This window comes from Triticum urartu, chromosome 7A (genome assembly GCF_056163025.1).
Source record: "Triticum urartu cultivar PI428250 chromosome 7A, HENAU_Tu73, whole genome shotgun sequence".
NCBI lineage: Eukaryota > Viridiplantae > Streptophyta > Magnoliopsida > Poales > Poaceae > Triticum > Triticum urartu.
The window spans coordinates 281945835-281965979 of record NC_141879.1 but is presented as its reverse complement, the minus strand read 5'-3'; positions in this window follow the sequence as shown (position 1 = coordinate 281965979).

The window sequence follows — 20145 nt, the reverse complement described above, 5'->3', positions numbered from 1 at the left end:
CTTAGTAAAAAGAGTGGGGTCGATTAGCCCAACTTCAAAACCACAGTCTTGTAACAACTCGGTAAGGTGGTCATACCACGCACGTGGGGCTTGTTTAAGGCCATAGAGTGCCTTATCAAGTTGATACACATGATCGGGAAAGTAGGGATCCTCGAACCCGAGGGGTTGCTTGACGTAAACCAATTCATTAATGGGACCATTAAGAAAAGCACTCTTCACATCCATTTGTTGTAACTTAAAGTTATGATGAGAAGCATATGCAATCAACATGCGAATGGATTCAAGACGAGCAACGGGAGCAAAGGTTTCACCGTAGTCGATACCCTCGACTTGGGAGTAGCCTTGTGCTACCAAACGAGCCTTGTTGCGAATGATGATCCCATGGGCATCTTGCTTGTTCTTAAATATCCACTTGGTTCCTATGACATTGTGATTTCCGGTCGGTCTTGGCACCAATCTCCACACTTTGTTGCGCTCGAAGTTGTTGAGTTCTTCATGCATGGCATTGAGCCAATCCGGATCTTCTAGCGCCTCATAGACCTTGTGGGGTTCCACACAAGAGACAAACACGTGATGCTCACAATAATTTGCTAATTGTCTACGAGTGCTTACCCCCTTTCTTAAGCTTCCAAGCACATTCATCATGAGATGATCCTTGGTGGAGAGCTTGGAAGCAACCTTGGCGGCACGACGCTCTAATTCCTCCTTGGTGGTGAGTTGAGGAGTGGTTACTTGATCATCTTGAGCGCCGTCATGAACTTGTTCTTGATCTTGAACTTGCTCGGGGGAGAGAACTTGACCTTGGGCATCACTTGGTGTGTCCACACCGTCTTGAGTATGATCTTGCCCTTGGTCTTGTTCATGAGGTTGAGGGCCTTCACTTTGTTCTTCGGAAGCGTGTGGGCCTTGGGTTGGTGATGGCTCCACTTGAGTGGAGCATTGTCCTTCTCCTTCGGCCACAAGGGGTTCCTCAATGGGTAGGATAAAACCAACACCCATTCTTCTTATGGCTTGAGGAGGAATTTCATCACCTACATCACAAGTGCCACTTTGCTCCACTTGGGAGCCGTTATTCTCATCAAACTCCACGTTATGCGTCTCCTCAATAAGTCCCGTGGATTTATTGAGGACATGGTAAGCATGAGAGTTTGTAGCATAACCAACAAATATTCCCTCATAAGCTCTAGCCTCAAATTTAGACAACCGAACACCTTTCTTGAGAATGAAACACTTACACCCGAATACCCGGAAGTACTTGAGGTTGGGCTTGTTACCGGTGAGTATCTCATATGGAGTCTTGTTCAAGCCCTTGCGGAGGTAGAGCCGATTTGACGCATGACACGCGGTGTTGATGGCTTCGGCCCAAAAGTTGTACGGAGACTTGAACTCCGCCATCATGGTCCTTGCCGCATCCATCAACGTCGGGTTCTTCCTCTCTGCAACACCGTTTTGTTGAGGGGTGTAGGGTGCGGAATATTGATGCTTAATTCCCTCGTCACTAAGAAACTCATCCAAGGTGTAGTTCTTGAACTCGGTGCCGTTGTCACTTCTTATTGTCAAGATCTTTGCATTGTGTTGACGTTGTGCTTCATTTGCAAAGTCAATGACGGTTTGTTGGGTCTCGCTCTTCCTCTTGAAGAAATACACCCACGTGTACCTTGAGTAGTCATCCACAATCACCAAGAAATACTTCCTACCTCCAAGACTATCGAAGGATGGAGGCCCAAAGAGATCCATGTGAAGGATCTCCAAAGGCCTCTTTGAATAAATGATAGTCGTGGGAGGGTGAGCCTTCTCATGTAGCTTTCCTTCAATACAAGCACTGCAAGCACGATCTTTAGCAAAACTAACATTCGTTAGTCCACGGGCATGGTCCCCCTTGAGGAGACTTTGCAAAGATCTCATATTGACATGGGCTAAACGGTGATGCCAAAGCCATCCCACATCAACTTTAGCCATTAGGCATGTCACGGTCTTAGTGGGTCGCTCCGAAAAGTTAAATCACATATAGACCGTTCTCGACATGCCCAACAAAGGCTACTTTAAGAGTCTTGCTCCACAAGATGGCCACGGTATCGATATCAAAGAAAGTGGCAAAGCCCATGATAGCAAGTTGACGAATGGAAAGTAAACTGTATGCAAGGGACTCAACAAGCATGACCTTCTCAATCGTGAGATCATGAGAGATGACCACCTTGCCAAGTCCCAATACCTTAGAAGATGAGGCGTCACCCCACTCGACATTGGTGGGCATAGATGGAACCTTGTGCACGTCCACCACCAAGTCCTTGCTTCCGGTCATATGATTTGTAGCTCCGCTATCAAGCAACCATGATCCCCCACCGGAAGCAAACACCTACAAGAGATCAATGGTTGGTTTTAGGTACCCATTTTGTAATGGGTCCTTTGATGTTAGTAACAAGGGTTTTTGGAACCCAAATAGACCATTCAATGTATTCATGAAGAGAACCAACAAATTTGGCATAAACATGCCCATCACTAGCACGACATAACACATAAGAAGGGTTAAAATCGCCGGCTTTGTTGAGAGGGATGGCATTGCCCTTCTTGACATTGTTCTTATTCTTCTCCTCGGGGGCACTCTCTCCCTCCCTCAAAAAGGTTTGCATGAGGGGAGGAGGTCGTTTGGTCTTGTCATTCTTCTTCTTGTTCTTGGAGTCGGGCACATACCCAACCCCTTCCTTGGCCACACCTCCCTTTTGGTTGATCAAGAGATCGTTGCGGTTCTTCTTGCCTTGTATGCAAGTCGCAAGACCTCTCTCAAGTTGCTCCTTCAACTTCGCATTTTCCTCAACAAGATGTATATGCTCACAACACGGGTTAGTAGCATTTGCATTATCAACTAAAACCATATGAGGAAAAGTTGCTTTCTCCTTAGTTAGCTTCACTTGGAGTTGATCATGAGACTCCTTGAGACTAGCGTGAATACCCTTCAAGGCCTTGTGGGCCTTGTCAAGTATATCAAACTCCTCTTTGAGTCTAGAAAGATCAACCCCAAGTTTGGCCTTCTCGGAATTTAGCACACGAGAAACAATGAGGGCATGATCATAATCTTTCTTTAACTTAGCATGATCAACGTTGTGTGACTCCTCAAGAGCCAAACGAAGACCACGCTCTTCCTCAAGAGCATTGGAAAGATCCGAAATCTCATTGGCATAGTCATGACTATGCCCTTCCATCTTAGAGATGGTGTCTTCGTGAGCCTCGATCATGTCATTGGCCTCACCCAGTTGTTCCAAGAGAGCAACAAAGTGCTTCTTGGATTTTCCCTTGAGTTTGCCCATAAAGGCCTCAAACTCGTTAGCCTCCACATTAGCTCCCTCAAGTTCATTAATGCTATCCGTTGGGGAAGGATGATTAATGATGGTAGTTTTGATGTTGGAGGTTACCTTGTTGGTGGCTTTAGCCATGAGGCACTTGGCGATGATGCTCTCGTTGGGTGAGTCGAAGAGAGACACCCGTGATGTTGTTGCAATGGCAACAGAGGCCATGGCAACCGACTCATCATCTTCTTAATCATCATCATCCTCATTGTACTCCTTGCACAACCAAAGCCTTGGGAGTAGTCTTCTTGGTGAAGTTGTTCTTGTTGGGGAACGACTTGGCCTTGTCCTTTCGGATGAGTTTGCCACCATTGTCTTCCCTCTTCTCATACGGGCATTCCGCAACGAAATGACTCACGTTGCCGCAATTGTAGAAAGTCCTTACACGTTGCTTGCCCCTTGTGCCACTCGAGTTGTTTTTGCTAAAATTGGGCCTCGAGTTTTTCTTGCTCCAAAATTGCCTTGAAGAAAGTGCCATGTGTTCATGATATGCATACTTCGTATCTTTGGGGTTGCTCTCCTCTTCTTCCTCTTCTTCTTCTTCCACGGTGAGCTTGGCCTTCAATGCAAGGTTAGGCTTCTTTGCTCGTTGAGAACGGAGCACCGCATTGTCGGCGGTCTTGTCCAAAATGTTCATGGCCACAAACTCATCCAACACTTCGCTTGAGGTCAAAGTGTGGAAGTCCGGTCTTTGACGAATGAGGGAGGACATGGCCTTGTGGTAGGGCATCATTGCCTTGAGGAATTTGCGCTTGATCCAATTGTCATCCATGTCCTTGCTCCCGTGATCTCGTAGTGAGACCGCGAGTTTGGTTACTCTTCGATAAAGCTCACGAGGTTCTCCATCTTCCTTCATTGCAAACTCATCGGCCTCATCTTGTACCACTTCATAGTTGGAGCGTTGAATGCTTGCGCTTCCCCGGTAGAGAGACACGACACAATGCCATGCATCTTTGGCCAAGGCGAAGGGACAAAGATGAGGTAGGTCTTCGGGTGGAATTGCATCTTGAATGATGAAGAGAGCATTCTCATTGAATTGATTGTCCGCGGCTTCTCGAGGAGTGAAGTTGCTTGGATCATGTGGATAGAAACCTTCTTCAATGATTCTCCAAAGGTTAGTGTTCACATGATTTAAATGACGTTTAAAGTGGTAAACCCAAGAATCAAAATCCTCATTTTTCACAATCTTAGGGGGAGGACCGGCATGATTCAAATGAGTGGAAGGAACCGGTCCACCATAAACAAGTGGTGGTTACACATGGGCAAAGATGCAGGTGCCATTCTTGCCACTAGAAGAAGGAGCCTTTTCACTACTAGCTTCCCCCTTGTCGGGGATAGCATCCGACACCTTGTTGGTGGGATCACCCACTTTCAACGGTGCGGTGGATAGTTTAAGCCCCTCAAGAAATTTAGTAAACATGCTTTCAACTTCGGTCGTCATGGAGGTTTTCAATGTCTCCAAGGCCACATTGAACTCCTCACGAGAGACCGAAGTTCCCCCATCTCCCATAGACGAGATCGGATTCACACCGGAGTGTTCCTCCACACCGTCTACGGTATCAACCATACTCTTTGGATGGTAAAGTCCTTAATAAAGAGACGAGGCTCTGATACCAATTGAAAGGATCTATATGGTTGAGTAGAGGGGGGGGGGTGAATAGGCAACTAACAATTTTTAGCTTTTCTTTAGCAATTTAAACTTTGCATCAAAGTAGGTTGTCTAGATATGCAACTAGATGAGCAACCTATATGATGCAACACGAATAGGAACACAAGCAAGCAAGATATATGAAACAAATAAGCTACACAAGTAAAGGCATGAGATAACCAAGAGTGGAGACGGTGGAGACGAGGATGTGTTGCCGAAGTTCCTTCCCTTTGAGAGGAAGTACGTCTCCGTTGGAGCGGTGTGGAGGCACAATGCTCCCCAAGAAGCCACTAGGGCCACCGTAATCTCCTCACGCCCTCACACAATGCGAGATGCCGTGATTCCACTATTGGTGCCCTTGGAGGCGGCGACCGAACCTTTACAAACGAGGTTGGGGCAATCTCCACAACTCAATTGGAGGCTCCCAACGACACCACGAAGCTTCACCACAAAGGACTATGGCTTCGCGGTGACCTCAACCGTCTAGGATGCTCAAACACCCAAGAGTAACAAGATCCGCAAGGGATTAGTAGGGGGGATCAAATATCTTGGTGGAAGTGTAGATCGAGGCCTTCTGAACCACTACCGAGCAAATCAACAAGTTTGGTTGGCTAGGGAGTGAGATCGGGCGAAAATGGAGCTTGGAGCAATAATGGAGCTTTAATGGTGGAAGAGGTGAGTCAACGGGGAAGAAGGAGACCCCTTATATAGTGTGTGGAAAAGATCCAACCGTTATCCACCAACCAGCCCGCGGCCAGCGGTACTACCGCGCCTGGCCAGCGGTACTACCGCAAGGCCGCGCGGTACTACTGCTTGCAACCAAGCGGTACTACCGCACGGTAGTGCGGTACTACCGTACCGACTCACGGTACTGCCGCGACCCCAGCACAGAAACAGACGCAAAGCTGGGGGTGGTACTTCCGCATGCGCGGTACTACCGCGCCCCACATGCGGTACTACCGCAAGGCAAAAGTCCTAGCCAGGGGGAAGGGGAACTTCCGTGCCTACTTCCGCAAATAAACGAAAGTAGGAAAAACCCGACACAGTAGTACTGCTGAGGGGCGGTACTACTGCCTGACCGCATAGCGTGGTACTACCGCACGGCGAAAGCGGTACTACCGTGGCAGGTGCGGATGTAAAAAATTACATCCGCTCCTACTACCGCAAAGGGGCGGCACTAGCCTAGTGGGCAGCGGTAGTGCGGCTCCAGGGGAGCGGTACTACCATGGGCACCAGCGGTACTACCGCACCACCGCGCGGTACTACCGTGGATGCCTACGGTACTACCGTTGATCCAGGAGCAGTACTACCGCAACCACAACAGCAGCCAGTCACAGGAGGCAGGAAAACGGAGGAAGCTCCAAGGAAGAAGGAGGGGATAAAAGGAGACGTGTACGTGATGATTCCACCCAAACCTTTCCAACGCGGACCCCCTCTTAATAGTACGGCTTTCCTACAACTCAAATCCACCAAAAAGAAACGTAGAAAAGACGCCGTCTTCGTCAGTCTTCGAGGGGCACCCAATCGTCTTGTGCCTAGCAAAGAAGTGTCTGGAATACTCATGGCACACGATTAGTCCGCAAATGCGTTGTCATCAATCACCAAAACACTTAGGGATAAATATGTCCTTACAATTTGCCTTTAGGATGATTAGATTGCTTGTTGGTATGTGCGGCGCAAAAACAGAAACTTTGGCTGTAGTGCATGATTTTACATTTTTTACTGTAATGTCAAAAGTTTTTGAAACTTTTTACACAATATTGCTATACATTTTTTTTATTTTTTCCTAATTTGTATGAATTTTTGGAGTAACATAAGTATGGTTAAAGTTCAGATTACTACAGAATGTCCTGTTTAAGACATATTCTATTTTTGATGCATTGTTTTGCTTGTTTTGATGAAACTATCGATTTTTATCGGTGGTATAAGCCATGGAAAATTTATAATACAGTAGCTACAATTAAAAAAATAAATAAATTGGTTTGCAACAGTACTGAAAGTAGTGATTTGCTTTATTATACTAGCAAATCTCACCAGTTTTCTGTTAAGTTTTGTGTCGATGAAGTGTTCTAAGATCGAGGAGGTATCGATATGAGGAGAAGGAGGAGAGGCAAGAGTTCAAGCTTGGGGATGCCCAAGGCACCCCAAGTAAATATTCAAGGAGACTCAAGCGTCTAAGCTTGGGGATGCCCTGGAAGGCATCCCATCTTTCTTCAACAAGTATCAGTATGTTTTCGTTTTCATCTCGTTCATGTGATATGTGTAAATCTTGGAGTGTCTTTTGTGTTTAGTTTTTCTTTTTCTTTTATGCACCATGCTGGTATGAGATAGTCCATGGTTGATTTATAGAATGCTCATTGCACTTCACTTATATCTTTTGAGTGTGGTTTTATAGAATGCTTCATGTGCTTCAGTTATATCATTTGAAGTTTGGATTGCCTGTTTCTCTTCACGTAGAAAACCGCTATTCGTAGAATGCTCTTTTGCTTCACTCATATTTATTAGAGCATGATCTTTTGTAGAAAGAATTAAACTCTCTTGCTTCACTTATATCTATTTGGAGAGTCAATAGTATTTGGTCATTTGCATGGTTAGTTATGAAATCCTACATAAAACTTGAGATTATTCACATATGGTAATTTACGTTTCCTACTCGTAACTAGAGATAGAAAACAAGAGCACAAAATAAAAACTACTTAGTGATAAAGCAAACAAGCACACACGAGAATATTCACCCCACACTATTGCTCCCCAGCAACGGCGCCAGAAAAAGGTCTTGACAACCCATAAGTATAGGGGATGGTTTGTAGCCTTTTTCAATAAATAAGAGTGTTGAACCCAACGAGGAGCTAAAGGTAGAACGAATATTCCCTCAAGTTCTATCGACCACCTATACAACTCTACGCACACTTAACGTTTGCTTTACCTAGAATAAGTATAAAACTATTTGGTAGGTGAAAGGATAAGTTTGCAAGAATAAAACTAGAAGTACTTTGCGAGAATAAAACTACGAATAAATTGCAAGATAATAAATTTAGTAGTTTAGTAGAAATCTTTTTGTAACACAAAAGAAAGATTTGTCCCTAGGCAATCGGTAACTAGACTAGAAATCATCATTACATTTTTACATGAGGGAGAGGCATGAGCTAACATACTTTCCGTACTTGGATCATATGCATTTATGATTGGAACTCTAGCAAGCATCCGCAACTACAAAAGATCATTAAGGTAACACCCAACCATAGCATTAAGTACCAAGTCCTCTTTATCCCATACAAAACAACCCCCTTACTCGGGCGTAAGCTTCTGTCACTCTAGCCACCCACCATAAGTGACTCATGAACATATTGGAACACCCTACATCGGGGATCCCTCACGCTTGGGCGACACGGAGGGCACCATAGGACAACATCAAAATAAAATATACAACTCAAACCAATCATGATCATCAATCAACCCATAGGACAAAACAGATCTACTCAAACATCATAGGATGTCCACATATCATTGGATAATACTATATAGTGTTGAGAACCATGTTTAAGTAGAGAATTATAGCAGGAATAGAGAGGTTACACCGCTACATAGATGGGGAGAGAGGTGGTGTTGATGGCGGCGAAGTTGTTGGTGTAGATCCTCGTCACGAGAATTGGCCCGGCGGCGTTCCGGCGCCATCGGGAGAGAGGGGGAGAGGGCCCCACTCATTCTTTTTCCTTGACCTGCCCTAGATGGTACGAGGGTTTCCCCTCTGGTCCATGGCCTCCATGGCGGTGGAGGGGCGAGAGCCCCTCCGAGATTGGATATCTCTCTCTGTTCTCTTTTGTTTCGCGTTCTATAGCGACCAGACCTCAGATGGTCAAGTCTATGTGCTTAAGTGTCATCCCTGGATCGGTATTGCTGACACACACAGTACTCGAGGAATTATAACAGAGTTCAATCACACACTAATTATTTATCTACAACAAAATAATATATTTTATTTATCTACAAATTTTGTTGAAATAATTGAGAAGGTAACCCCAACTCAATCCCAAAATTAAAATTAATAACCCGACAAATTAATTAAGTAAAGTGATGAGATCAACATAATAATTCAAGTACCAGATACTCAAGATGTCCATAACTGGGGACACGACTAACCATGATTAGATTGTACACTCTGTAGAGGTTTGCGCACTTTTCCCCACAAGACTCGATCTCCTCTGTTGGATTTTCTCGCACTACATGATGTTTGAGAAACAGATGATCGATACACAGTCTTTCCGAAGAGGTCCCCTTAACCGATAGATAGGCTGGTACACCTACAATCCCCTACATCTGCTAGCCCATCATGGAAAGGATTCCCACAACTTACTCAACTATGCCAGAGCCCATAATGGCTTGTGGCTGCACACGGAAGTTTCTAGCATGAATAACATTATGATCCCTTTGAGCCTGGGTGGCGAACCATAGGATGATCACACAGGTTCCCTAGGATCTCCTAGGACAACACTGGTATATCCCCAGGTGCCCACAACCAATCCACCCATATGTATATTAAAGTAGCCACCTTAAGTTTCCCTTAGTTAATAATAACTCTCACATCTTTCATGAATCTCCCATGAATATTCCTAGCTTCTTATTCAGGTCTTCATTCTTCTCTAGTAGTACTGCAATTTCCTCTTCATAACCATCGCGTGTAGACTTGAGTTCTTCCTCCAGCTCCATGTTCTGGGTCATCACCTTCTTCATGTCTATCATATTGGTGCACATTTGGTTCTCCTGACGACGAATGTGCTGGTTTAACTCCTGTATGTAGGCTGCAATGGATTTATCCTTCCTGGTGCAAATCATCTCCCATTGCTCATCTCGGCGTCCACATATCTGGTAGATGGTGTCCTTAAGATCCTTGTTCTACACCTCGCTGATGCGTCCAATGGCGATGTGGGCGGCCATGCTCTTTCCTAGACTCCAGGTTGGTGCATCAAAGGAAAACTCGATGGGCTCGGTAACTGGTGCGAATATCCTTCCTAGAACATGAACTCGAATCATCTAACGCTCCTCTTCTAGTAAAGTAGCGGTGTAGGTTATGGTGAAGCTTGGTATGCCGATACTCAGGTACCTAGTGACTTTCTTCAAGTGTCGTCCGAAAGGGGTGTCGTCATCCGGTTGAGTGAACTTGTTCCTTGGGGTCCGCCATCTATAGAGTAGAAATGGAGAAGAATCAGAAATGAGTAGAGAAGAGTATCCTATGGCTTATCCTAGTGGTCGCGTCCTATAGTCAGCGTGTGCTCTGATACCATCTTGTAGCGACCAGACCTCAAACGGTCATGTCTCTATGCTTAAGTGTCATCCCTAGATCGGTATTGCTGACACACATAGTACTCGAGGAATTATAATAGCGTTCAATCACACACTTATTACATCGAGTGTCTCAAAAAGAGTACTTATTACAGAAATATGGCTGAAGGCAGTGTTTGAGGGTTGAAACTAATGCATAAAAACTAGGTAATAAAGGTATATGATCAAAGTGTTACTTGCCTTGCTTACAATCGGAAAACCCTAGAGATTAGTAGTAGCAAGCCTTGCACTTCGGAAACTCTATCGTGAACAAACAATAGCATACATAAGCACTCAATCATATGATGCAAAGATAAAGCCAAAAGAAAAGATCTAAACGAAAAGTTCAAGTGAAGAGCTTCGATTTGCAAAAAGAATCAATCAAATCGGAGTTACGAAACTCAAACTACGATCGAAAGAAGTTCGAATTCAAATCTGCTTGAAACCAAATTTTAAATTTCCAAAATCATGTTCAAGTTGATCATCTGGACAGAAGGGAACAAGACAAAGATTTTGGCATTGGTTTCACTGGATTTGGACAAACGAGCAAAAAAGTAGTGAGGGTTTGAAGATCAGGGACTAATTTGTAAAGAAACTATTCACGGATAGGTCCCTGACCGAAAATAAACAGAAAAAAATCTAATGAACAAATGTTCACTAATAGAGACTAACGAACAAATTCCTTCGCTAATAAAACGATTCATGTGAACGTTACCTATTTAATCTAACCGAATAAAAATAAACCGATCTAAAAGAAAACTGAGAAAAACTAAAGAACCAGATCGATTTTTACCAGTTCGGCGGTTTTTGGCAAAAACCGGTGGCGGATCGGGAACAGCGGCGGTGGCGACGAACTCCGGCGAGCGGGCCACGGGCGTTGGCGCGGCGCGGGCGGCGTGCGGCAGCGAGATGCGGGGCTGTGGCGGCGGCTTGGTGAGGAGGACGGGGTGGCGGGCGGCGACTTTTAAGGAGCAGGGGGGCAGCGGCTTGGCGGAGGGGGCAAGCCAAGGGGAGTCCCCCTCGGTCACGGCGACGACGGGGCTGGGGCGGCTGGGCTTCGGCCCAGTCGGTTTGAAAGGATTTGTTTTAATAATTTCACCTAAAAAAATCCAAAAACAAAATAAATAAAAATCTCCAAATCCCAAAAATAATTTTCACGGTCCTCTCCTAATATTTAGGACAACATGAACATTTTTCTAGGCTAAAATGCAATTTTTCCCTAATTTACTCGAATAAATTCTCAAATAAAATCAAATAAAATATATATTTGTATTTAAAATTAAATTTCCATTATTTCCTCTGTTGTTAAGAAGTCATATTGTCTTCTCTCATTATTTATTTATTTTGAAATAATTGGAAAAATAATTTCAAGTAAAAAAGCACCTTGATCCAATTTACCAATTTTGAAAATTTAAAAATGGAATTTTATGAAAACCTCCAGCTCTCTCACATGGTCCTTGAGTTGCTTAAGGCCTCTAGGATCAAAATGTCCAAATAAAACCAATTCAAAATGCAGAATCATGGATGCATATGATGACCAAATGATTAACATCCAAATTGAAAATTGGGATGTTACAAACCTACCCCCCTTAAGATGAATCTCGCCCTCGAGATTTGGGTTGGCTAGCAAATAGGTGTGGTTGGTCTTTCTGTAGGTCTTCTTCTCGCTCCCAGGTGGCTTCTTCCTTGGTATGGTGGCTCCACTGAACTTTGCAAAACTTGATGACCTAGCTGCGTGTAACTCGGCTGGCAAACTCGAGAATCTTGACAGGTTTCTCCTCATAGGTTAGGTCACTCTCCAACTGAATTGCTTCAAAGGGCACTGTGTCTCTCAAAGGAATATTGGCCATCTCTGCATGACACTTCTTCAACTGGGAAACGTGAAGCACATCATGAACTCCTAACAAACCTTCGGGTAATTCCAACTTGTAAGCCACTTCTCCCATACGTTCCAAAACCCGGTATGGTCCTACAAATCGTGGTGCTAACTTTCCTTTGACTCCGAATCGTTTAACTCCTCGCAGCGGTGACACACGGAGATATGCTTTGTCTCTGATTTCATAGGCTACCTCCTTGCATTTAGTATCAGCATAACTCTTCTGCCTCGACTGAGCTACCTTCAGTCTATCACGAATCAACTTAACCATCTCTTTAGACTCTTTGATTAAATCTGGTCCGAACAATTGACGATCTCCAACTTCATCCCACATCAATGGTGTCCTGAACCTGCTTCCATACAAAGCTTCGAAAGGGACCATCTTCAAACTAGCCTGGTAGCTGTTGTTATATGAGAACTCTACGTAAGGTAAATTATCACCCCAACTAGATCCATAATCTAGCGCACAAGCTCTCAACATGTCCTCCAGAATCTGATTGACTCTCTCGGTCTGTCCATCTATCTAGGGATGAAAGGCTGTGCTAAACTCTAGCCTGGTACCCAAAGTCTGGTGTAACTGATTCCAAAACTTCGAGGTAAACTGTGTCCCTCTATCTGATACGATGGTCCTCGGAACTCCGTGCAGACATACGATCCTGGTCATATATATCTTGGCCAACTTCGTGCTTGTATAAGTAGTTTTCACTGGGATAAAGTGAGCCACTTTGGTCAAACGATCAACTACTACCCAGATGGAATCATAACCTGATCGTGTCCTGGGTAATCCGGTGATGAAATCCATGCCAAGCTTATCCCACTTCCATTCGGGTATCAACATAGGCTGTAGTAATCCTGCTGGCTTCTAATGCTCTTCCTTCACTCTTTGACAGACGTCGCATACTGCTACATACTCGGCAATATCCTTCTTCATACCTGTCCACCAGAAATTTTCCTTCAAATCCAAATACATCTTGGTGTTTCTGGAGTGAATCAAGTATGTCGAGTCATGAGCTTCCTGAAGTATTAACTTCCTGATCTCTGCATCATTGGGCACATAAATACGATCCTCAAACCATAAAGTTTTGTGCTCATCCTCACGAAACCCTTGGCTTTTCCTTTATTCATCTTCTCCTTTATCTCCACAATCTCCTTATCAGTCTTCTGGGATTCTTGAATCTTTCCCAACAACGTGGAATGAACCTCCAATGCTTCAATGAAACCTCTCGGAACTATCTCCAAATGAAGTTCCCTGAGATCTTCGCCTAACTCCTGAGCTAATCCTCCGGTTAAGAGAGTATTGACATAACTCTTGCACCTCAAAGTGTCTGCTACAACATTGGCCTTTCCTGGATGATAATGCAGCTTCATATCATAATCCTTTATGAGCTCCAACCATCTCCTTTGCCCGAGGTTCAACTCCTTCTGCATGAAGATATACTTCAAACTCTTATGATCCGTGTATACATCACAACTGTTTCCAATAAGAAAATGTCTCCAGGTCTTGAGCGCATGCACTATGGCTGCTAACTCCAAATCATGTGTGGCATAATTCAACTTATGAGGTCGAAGCTAACGTGAGGCATATGAAGCAACTCTTCCGTCTTGCATAAGTACACCTCCAAGTCCCTGGCGAGAAGCATCGCAATACACTTGGAAATCCTTGCGTATATCCGGAAGAATTAGCACCGGGGCTGTAACTAAACATTTCTTCAACTCCTAAAAACTGGCCTCACATTCTTCGGTCCATTTGAACTTGGTGTCCTTCTTCAATAACTTTGTCATGGGCTTCGCAATCTTGGAAAAAATTCTCAATGAATCTCCGGTAATATCCCGTGAGTCCAAGAAAACTGCATATTTCTCCAACTGAGGTGGGTGCCAACCACTCTGTGACAGACTGAACCTTAGTAGGATCTACTGCTATACCTTCTCCAGATATAACATGTCCGAGAAATCCAACTTCTTTCAACCAAAACTCACATTTGCTGAACTTGGCGTATAGCTGATGTTCCCTGAACTTCTCAAGAACTAAGCGCAAATGTTCCTTATGTTCTTCTCCATTCTTCGAGTACACCAATATATCATCAATGAACACAAAAACAAACTTATCCAATAACTCCATGAACACCTTATTCATCATACTCATAAAATAGGCAGGGGCGTTAGTCAATCCAAAAGACATGACCGTGTACTCATATAGCGCATACCTTGTGGTAAAAGCTGTCTTGGGAATATCTTGTTCTCGGATCTTCAGCTGGTGGTATCCTGATCGAAGATCGATCTTGGAGAATACTTTAGCTCCCTGCAGCTGGTCAAACAAATCGTTGATCATCGGTAGTGGGTACTTGTTCTTGATCATCACTTCATTCAATGCACGATAATCAACAACCATTCTCAAGGATCCATCTTTCTTCTCAACTAAGAGCACTGGGGCTCCCCACGGGGATGAACTTGGTCAGATATAACCTTTCTCCAATAACTCCTTAATCTGCTTCTTAATTTCCTCCAGATCATTTGCGGGCATCCGATACGGTCTCTTCGATATTGGTCCGGTGCCTGGTAACAGTTCTATCAAAAATTCTATATCTTGATCTGGTGGCATGCCCGGTAATTCCTCTGTAAATACATCAGGATAATCCTTCACAACTGGCACTTCCTCCTGAACAACTCCCAGAGTGAATTTACTTGAGTCCTCCTTGGCGCATGGCAAGACACATATTTGATCCGTTTACCCTCTGGGGTGGTGAGGAGAATTGACTTACTAGCATAGTCGATATTTCCTTCGTACATCGATAGCCAGTCCATGCCTAGTATCACATCGAATCCTTGTGACTCCAAAATTATTAGGTCTGAGGGGAAAACATGCCTACCTATGGTCAATGGCAACTGAAAACATCCTCTGCTAGCCATATACTCCGCTCCTGGTGAGCTTACTAACATAGGTGTCTTAAGGGCTACGGTGGGCTGATAACCCACAAGTATAGGGGATCGCAACAGTTTTCGAGGGTAAAGTATTCAACCCAAATTTATTGATTCGACACAAGGGGAGCCAAAGAATATTCTCAAGTATTAGCAGCTGAGTTGTGAATTCAACCACACCTGGAAATTTAGTATCTGCAGCAAAGTATTTAGTAGCAAAGTAATATGATAGTAGTGGTAACGGTAGCAAAAGGTAACAGTAGTAAAAGTAATGTTTTTGGTATTTTGTAGTGATGATAGCAATAGCAACGGAAAAGTAAATAAGCGAAGAACAATATATGGAAAGCTCGTAGGCAATGGATCGGTGATGGAGAATTATGCCAGATGCGGTTGATCATGTAACAGTCATAACCTAGGGTGACACAGAACTAGCTCCACTTCATTGCTATAATGTAGGCATGTATTCCGAATATAGTCATATGTGCTTATGGAAAAGAACTTGCATGACATCTTTTGTCCTACCCTCCCGTGGCAGCGGGGTCCTTACGGAAACTAAGGGATATTAAGGCCTCCTTTTAATAGAGTACCGGAACAAAGCATTAACACATAGTGAATACATGAACTCCTCAAACTACGGTCATCACCGGTAAGTATCCCGATTATTGTCACTTCAGGGTTAACGGATCATAACACATAATAGGTGACTATAGACTTGCAAGATAGGATCAAGAACACTCATATATTGATGAAAACATAATAGGTTCAGATCTGAAATCATGGCACCCGGGCCCTAGTGACAAGCATTAAGCATAGCAAAGTCATAGCAACATCAATCTCATAACATAGTGGATACTAGGGATCAAACCCTAACAAAACTAACTTGATTACATGATAGATCCCATCCAACCCATCATCGTCCAGCAAGCCTACGATGGAATTACTCACTCACGGCGATGAGCATCATGAAATTGGTGATGGAGGATGGTTGATGATGACGATGGCGACGGATTCCCCTCTCCGGAGCCCCGGACGGACTCCAGATCAGCCCTCCCGAGAGGTTTTAGGGCTTGACGGCGGCTCCGTACCGTAAAACGCGATGAATTCTTCTCTCTGGTTTTTTTCTCCCCGAAACACAATATATAGAGTTGAAGTTGGAGTTGGAGAGGCACCAGGGGGCCCACGAGGTAGGGGGGCGCGCCCTAGGGGGCAGGCACGCCCCCACCCTCGTGGACAGGTGGTGGGCCCCTGGCCTTCATCTTTTGCAGGTATTTTTTATATTTTCCAAAAAGTTGCTCCGTGAAGTTTCAGGTCATTCTAAGAACGTTTGTTTCTGCACATAAATAACACCATGGTAATTCTGCTGAAAACAACGTCAGTCTGGGTTAGTTCCATTCAAATCATGCAAGTTAGAGTCCAAAACAAGGGCAAAAGTGTTTGGAAAAGTAGATACGATGGAGACGTATCATGGGCAACTTAAAATTATCCAAAAATTCCCTTGATATGTATGAATGTGATGCACGAGTGTCAAAAAGGACAATAGCAGTAAATGACTTAATAAAAAACTTACCGATAACTGCATCGGGTTGCTCTTCAACTTCCTCCACGTTGACGTGGTTCACGTGCCCTCAGGTGAAAGGGTTGGGTTTCTTTCCCGAGCTTCCATTCCCATTGCCATTCTTTATCTCAGGACATTCATTGACGCAGTGTCCAGTATTCTCGCACTTGAAACAGTGTCGGAGTAATGGGCCACGGGTAGGCCAACCCGAGCCCCAGAACCTTTCAAGACATCGGGGCAGGCTGCGCCCCTCAAGACCCCAGGATGAAGAGCCGCCTTCTGAGGAGTCGACGGCAAGACGGCCGACTGCCCGCTCACGGCCGAGTCCCAGGGACGACATCAAGATAAAGCCGACTCCCGACTGGCGACTTCCAGAGAAGCCGGCTTTGGGGAGTCGGCCTGCGACTCCAACAAACCCCATGACCTCATCAAAGGGGACGGGGCAGGGGCGTGGCTACAGCAAAGCCCACCTCCGCCCCTTACCAAGGGCAGGCATGGCCACAGCATGCCGTACCCCGGAAGATCTCCGTGCGGCGTGGCACTGTTGCCATGCCGGCCCTGACATCAGCACCGCAGGGCCGAATCCTGCACCCACAACGGCTTGTCTGTACGGCCTAAAGGCAGCAGGCCCCACCAGTCAGTGAGACCTCAGGAGACGACAGGAGAACCACCAGTCGGACCCGTCAGGAGTCGGCCCGGGGGAGCCGGCCGAGCCCTCCCCCGGGGCCCACGCGCCATTAATCAAGAAGTGATGGGGAGTGGCGACAGTGATCGCCCGCCAGGTGGCGGGGCTGTTGCCACGACCTCATGAGCAAGACCGCGTCATCAGAAGCATGGCTACAGTAATCAGCAGCCGGCAAGACCCGCCCGCGGTGGACGCGGCCTGTCGGCTCCGTACCAGGCCAGTCGGCGGGGCCCGCCAGTCGGCAGGCCCCAGCAGTCGGCAGAGAAGACAGGGGCCAGAGGCACTGACGGCTGGGCCCGCTTCCAGCCGGATTACCATTGTACCCCTGGGGGGTAGGCCTATATAAACCCCCCAGGGCACCCATGCAAAGGGTTGGAACCCATTAGCTCTAGACCAGATCATATAGAAGGGAGAGAGCTAGCCTTGCCCTCTCCTACCTCCAAGAAACAGCTCAAGGAGCAACCGTGTAAACACTTTGCCATAGTGATCATGCGGAGACCCAGCAGAGCAGCAGTAGGGGTATTATCTCCTCGGAGAGCCCTGAAGCTGGGTAAGATTCGCCGGCGTGCATGTCTTCGGCTCATCCCGTTTCCAGGCAGCGACGACGTTCTACTCGCCCCCACCATGATAAGCCATCCTTTGGCATATGTGCACCAAACCCCTGACATTTGGCGCCCACCGTGGGGCCTGGTGCACCACCGTGCGGAGATCTGTTCTGGATGGGAACCCTTTTCCTCCCTGGTGAGCGCAGCCAGCCAGGCACGCCAGATGGAGTTTGCACTGACACGCTAAGCGGCGTTGAGATCGCCTGCGCGGCCAGCTCCTTGGCCAAACTTGTCGGCGAGGTCCGCCTCTCCGACGAACCCGCGTCCAACACAGGCACGGGCGGCCCCGAGAACCTCCTCGTGGTCCTCCTCGATCAACTCCATGTTTCCGGCGAGCCTGCCGTAGATTTGGAGTCTGTAGGCTCCATCGACCCGATGCTGGTCGACTCCGACACCGCGTCGCTCGACGCGTTCCCCACCAATGTGGTGGTCTACGACGAACCTCTCCCTCGCGCGGTGAGCAACGGAAGCACTGTCACCGAGGTGCTAGTCATCAGTCATGACGAGCTCCCCGGCGGAGGAGCGCACGACTCACTCGGCGCGGCGCTGCAAGACCTAACTGCGCCCATTCCAGAAGATGCTAACGCAGAGAAGTTGGAGGCGCGCCACCTTCAGCTCGTTGAAGGCGCGAAGAAGCTGGCCAGCATGAGGCGCTTGTCAGAAGCCTACCAGCGGGAGATGGATCGCGCCGTCGGTGGCTCGCCGGCCCCGGTGGGGCCCAGCCGCCTTGGCGCAGTCCAGCAGCGCGGCGTAGCCATCGCCAACCTGTTTGGGGCAAGCCGCCCTGTGTACACTACACCAGCGGAGAACATCCGAGCCGCCCAGGCAGCGGCGGATGAGTTGGACAATTTCGAGGGCGAAGAACGCCGCCTCATGATGGAGCGAGTCCAGCGGCTCCTCGACATGGCCGCTGCGCAGAACGAGGCCGGCTGCCGCACGGAGGCGCCGCAACGGCCAAACGACGACCTTCACCGAGATCAAGGCGCGACGTCTCGGACACCGACTGGTGGTGCCCGAGGAAGAAGAGACAAGGAGCCGGCTGTCAGCCACAGTCGGACTCGCATTACCATAGAGCGCGACCGAGACGGCCGCCCGAGAGCAGTGGAACGACGGGACGACTGTCCGCCTTCCCCTCCCCAGAAGGAGAGGCGAGTCTCCCTGCCGCCTGTTGACCACCCGACTCTCGGTGATCGCCTTGGCCGCCGAGAGGGAGTTGGAGAGAATGACGCCCGCCACCGGATCGACCGACTTCACCGATCCTTAGCGCTAGAAGAAGAAGACGAGCTGGGTCCGCCTTGTTTCGGGCCCCGCATTCGAGACGAGCCCTTTCCCAGAGGGTTCACGCTCCCAAGAGACATGCCCAAGTATACCGGCTCCGTGAAGCCGGAAGACTGGCTAGTCGACTACTCCACGGCTGTCAGCATAGCAAATGGCAACAAGCGCGTCGCCGTAAAGTACGTTCCGCTCATGCTCCAGGGCATGGCCCGGACATGGCTGAACAACCTAAAGCCCCGCAGCATCAACAGCTGGGTCGACTTCACCGAAGCATTCGTCCGCAACTTCACCAGCACGTACAAGCGTCCTCCCAAGCCTCATCAGCTTTCCTTGTGCGTGCAAGGCCCCGACGAGTCGACCCGCGATTACCTCACACGTTGGGCCGAGCTTCGGAACTCCTGTGAGGGCATGCACGAGGTGCAGGCCATCGAGTACTTCACAGCCGGGTGCAGAGAAGGCACCCTCCTCAAGCACAAGCTCCTTTGCGACGAGCCAGAAACCCTCGACGAGCTGCTGATCATAGTGGACAAGTACGCCACGGCCGACTCCTCCATGAAGGTGGAGATTCAAATCAGCACAACTGGCAAAGTGGCTCCTCAAGCTCCAAGAACTCCGGCGGCAGACGCCAGCCGGCGACAACCGCAGGGCGACCACAAACGCAAGGCCCCGCAGCCGGCTTCCAGCAGCCGGCAGGTCGCGACCGTTGAAGCCCAACAGCCAGATGAGCAGCCCCCGCCCAAGCGACAGAAAGGCGGCAAGCCAAACTGGTTGTCGGCCTTCTCCTATGAGCAGACCTTGGATGGACCTTGCAAGTTCCATAGCGACGCGAAGCCGTCGAATCACACTACCCGGAAGTGCCACTAGCTCACCAGGATCACCAAGGGAGACGGCCTCCTGCCTCTCCCGCCAGCTGGGCAGCCGC